This window comes from Emydura macquarii, unplaced genomic scaffold (assembly GCF_026122565.2).
Source record: "Emydura macquarii macquarii isolate MOO-44397 ecotype Brisbane River unplaced genomic scaffold, CSIRO-AGI_Emac_v2 contig_3714, whole genome shotgun sequence".
Taxonomy (NCBI): Eukaryota; Metazoa; Chordata; order Testudines; family Chelidae; genus Emydura; species Emydura macquarii.
In genome coordinates this window covers 1-4,587 of record NW_027133851.1, presented here as the reverse complement: position 1 = coordinate 4,587, position 4,587 = coordinate 1, and the positions used below count along the sequence as shown (strand labels likewise).

Genomic DNA, 4,587 nt, shown 5'->3' with positions numbered 1-4,587 from the left:
AGAGATGAGTGAGGGAGGATTTGATAGTGTCCTTCAACTATCTGAAGGGGAATTCTAGGGAGGATGGAGCTAGGCTGTTCTCGGTGGTAACAGATGACAGAAAAAGGAGCAATGGTCTCAAATTGCAGTGAGGGAGGTCTAGGTTGTATATTAGGAAAAACTTTTTCACACGGAGGATGTTAAAGCACTGTAATGAGTTACCTGGGGAGGTGGTGGAATCTCCACCGTTAGAGGTTTTTAAGGCCCATCTTGAAAAAGCCATGGCTGGGATGATTTAGTTGGGATTGGTCCTGCTTTGAGCTGAGGGTTGGACTAGATGACCTCCTGAGGTCCCTTCCGACCCTAATCTTCTATGAATCTATGATAAAAGGAAAGGGAATAATGGGAAAATGTTGCCATGAAATCCTTACTTAATACTTTATTTTTTATAAAAAAATACTGGAACTGTTTTGATTGTCTGTTTCTTTTTCTGGCAATGTACTAGTTTACTCCAGCTGGATCTGTCCCATTGACTTCACAGGACCATTGGAGATGTAAGATACTACTCAATGTTATCAGAAGTTCGCCTAAAAATTGTCTTAGTGAAGACAGTGACGACATTCTAGAAGGGAGAGTCAGCTCAGATGATTCAATGAGAACTAAGGATCACTGATAGCCAAAGAAGTCTGAGGGTGAAATTCAGGCCCCATTGAATTCAAGGTCAACATTCCTATTAATGCCCATCAAAGGAGGCAGGATTTTACCCTGAGAACTTACACATGCAGAGTCATTGATTAATACGGAATCTATCTGTATTGGTAGCACTATGTTCAAAAAGAAATATATTGATGGAAATGAAGTTTTCTCCTGAAAAATTCAATAGAATATACATCTGGACCTAACGTCAAGTGGAATTTTCTGAACTTAATGTATAAAATGTGTTTGTACTGATTTAGATGACCTCCCTTTACCTTGTCGTTTAGAGCCTTGTTTGAGAGTTAACTCTTGCCCACATTCACACGGGATTCAAGATCTCCCACAGAATGTTGTTATACATGAAGAACAATCATCTTCAAGAAGTTATAACTCACTTGGAGTCTGTCTTTAAATTACAGTCTGGTTGACGGTATTTGAGGATTGATTGAGAGGTTAGAATATTCTGTTGGCTGGCATGCTTGCTTGCTTGCTTGTTCTCTTGATTTCTGGCAATGCATGGTTCTAAATAAATGTTTCTTCCTTTTTTTTACTGGAATATGAAAGTTCCTAAGTGTGAAATTCAATGAGAGTTGAGTCATTAATTCCTTTATACACTTCTGAATATTAAGCTATATCTAATGTATGTGTTCTGATTTTTGTACTTTTTTTTGTAATTTGGCTAACTATGCTTTGCAGGAATATACATTTCCACAAATATAGTTACGAACCTTGGACCATATTTTGATCTCAGTTTGACCAATACAAATCTGATTAAAATTCTCATACAGCAGTGGAGTTCCTTTGAATTTTATTCTAGTTGAATCTAAAGTAAATGGAGATGTAATGTTGTAACATTATTATGAAGGATGGAAGATTCACAACTTATTGTCTGTGCCCTCAGAAGTTTGCAATGTAATTTGAAACGTGATGGAAAGGGTGACAATTTTTTAAATCACTTTAATATGAAATATGAAAAATTGGTCTAATCAAATCTCATGATTAGATAGATTTATTGATCATATTGCTCTTCACATTTTCATCATTTTTGCAATTCAGTAACTCTACTGCTGTAAATGGAGATACTCCTGTTTTCTTGCAACAGAAGTGAGAGGAAAATCAGAAGAAGCAATGAAGGAGTAATAAGACTAAAGAGATATGAAGACAGTAAAGGGAGACGTAACTGTAATGCAGTAGCGAGTACTTGTCAACATATTTGGACGATATTCCTAATATTAAAGCAACATGTATATATTGCCATGTAATGTATCATCAAAATGGAATTTTGAAGGGCACAATTCCCTTTCATTTGCAAAAGCTGTGTACCAGTACAGCTACAGTGAGTGGAGGATCAGCCACGCTGACTGCTACTGAGTTATTTACACTATTTTATTTTATTTTATTTTATTTATTTTTTATTCTTATTTACACTAGTGTGAATTCAAGGGAAATAAAGTTATTTTATTGTGCATCTTCATTCCACCTAAATATACCTATATCTTACCACCAATATTTTACGTTAGGTTCTTAATATATAAGTTGTTTATATTGTGTACACTGAAGGTGTCTTATATTGCAACAGATCTATTTTGTGAAATTAGTTTCAAAAGTGGAATCTCAGTTATTAATAAGACTTCTGGTGTTTGATTGATTTTGAGATCAAATTCTGAAATCCTACCTCAGACAGTTTATGTAAACAGTCCAAATGATTTCACGCACTTCTATTTGAGAACATCAGGAGTGTTATTTTTCCCCTTTTCCAGTCAAATGTTGGGAGAACATAGATTCAGTATCTGAGACAGATTTGTGTGCTAACATATTTTAATGCAGCTCTGTTTCTTCCTACATTGTGTGAAATGTGTAGAGTATGACAAGATCACTCTCTCTCGCTTTCATTGCCTGTCTGTCTAGATGCTTCAGTTGCCATTGTGCTGTAGTTTCTGATACAACACCTGACAGCAACTTTAATCTTTGTTCCTGCAAAGGAACAGTCAAGCAATGGAACCAAATAACCACACTAGGGTGACCGAGTTCATCATGCAGGGACTCTTTGATCACCCTCATCACCAGGGGCTTTTCTTTGGGCTATTCTTGTGCCTTTATACAGGTATTGTCATGGGCAACTCCCTGATCATAGTGTCTTCCACCCACCTCTCCACACCCCCACGTACTTCTTCATCGCCAACTTGGCCATGGTCGACATTATGTGCAGTTCCTCAGTTCTGCCCAAGATGATAAAAAACTTGATGCAAGAGAGAAAATCCATCTCCTTTGATGGCTGCATGGTCCAGCTCTTTGCCTTCACTTTGTCAGGCGGGACAGAGCTGGTGCTCTTCACTGTCATGTCATGTGACCAGTATGTTGCCATCTGCCACCCCTTGTGCTATGTACATCTCATGACCAAGAGAATTTGCATCAGTTTAATAATTGGTGTCTGGGTTGTCAGTGCCATCAATTCATTGGTGCACACATTGCTTATTGTGCGTCTGGATTTCTGCGGACCCAACTTCATCCAGCATTTCTTCTGTGAGATCCCACCGATGCTGGCCTTGTCCTGCAGCTCCATCTACTTCAACAAAATCATGATCTCCATTGCAAACATCTTCCTGGCTATGGGGAACTTCCTGCTGACCACCGTGTCCTATGGCTTCATCATCACCACCATCCTGAAAATCCAGAGCTCCAAAGGGAAGCAGAGAGCCTTCTCCACCTGCTTCTCCCACCTGCCTGCTCTTGGTCACCTTGTTCTACTCCTCCATCATGGAGATACACCTACTCATTCCAGTGCTTCACCCTTTTTCCTAGTTAACTCACTCCTTGTTCTGATAAGGACAAGATGGTGGCCATAATTAAAGTATCAAATCCCTAGTGATTCCCTCACTTTGAATCCCTCTGATCTCTCAGTTTGTCCACATCCTTTTTGTAGTAAAACTGGAAGTCAAAGTGGCCTTCAGGAAAATAATCTTTCATTCATGATAAAATAATTTTGTCAAGAATAAACCTGATTCTCACCTGCCTTGTCCCTTCTAGGCCAGGTCCACAAGTGGTGTCAGGTCATAATTGGAGAACTATGGACTTCAGTACACAAACATTTATTTGCACTGTGGATCATTCAATTCAATGGACCTACTATGATTAACACAAGCTGGCGATGCCCACCTTGAATTGACTATAGTTTGCAATGGAGTCATGCTGATTTACATCAGCTGGGAATCTGCCTTGTCCCTCATTGACTCCATTGGTGCTATATTGAGATAGCACTATCATTCAGAGTAAGGCACATGATTAACACAGACTTTTAAAGCTATTTTTACAACAGTATCTGGTGAGATTTTCAAAAGCACCAAGGCACATAAAACTCATTGATTTCAGTGAGATGGTGTTGGGTGCCTAGATGCTTCTGAATATCTCATTAGGTACCTTAATAGCTATAAAAACCTGGTCCATTGTGTAGCAAACTACTGTGCATGCAGTCACATTGAATGACAATATTATATTTTATTCTCAACAAGTACTTATGATAAAAATAAAACATTTTCTCTGTATTCTCTATTTTTTGTGAGATATTAAACCCCCAAAGATTTCAAACATAAATCTGTTGTGATATGGAGATTTCCTGTTGATGTATATTGGACTTAGATCTAAGATTTTAATACAACTATTTTTATCAGAATATATTTTTATCTTATTGTAAATATGCACTTCTCAGCATCAGAAATTGGGTATTTTCAAAACATCTGTTTTGTTGATAAGGAAACATTTCAATCCCCAAAATAGAGAAGATATTAATGAAACCATTCTTCACTGTCACCTCAATAAATAGTTCACAGAGGCCAGGTGTTTCATGTCTAATTATTGCTGCTGACTTATCTTAAAACCTTCATCATCATACAACTTTTGGATTGTTTATTAAAG

The 4,587-nt window shown here is 37.7% G+C and overlaps 1 pseudogene; it reads left to right on the top strand.

Moving 5' to 3' along the window:
- Positions 1-2,670: 2,670 nt before the first annotated feature.
- Positions 2,671-3,481, top strand: LOC137146131 (olfactory receptor 13A1-like; annotated as a pseudogene).
- Positions 3,482-4,587: the final 1,106 nt, after the last annotated feature.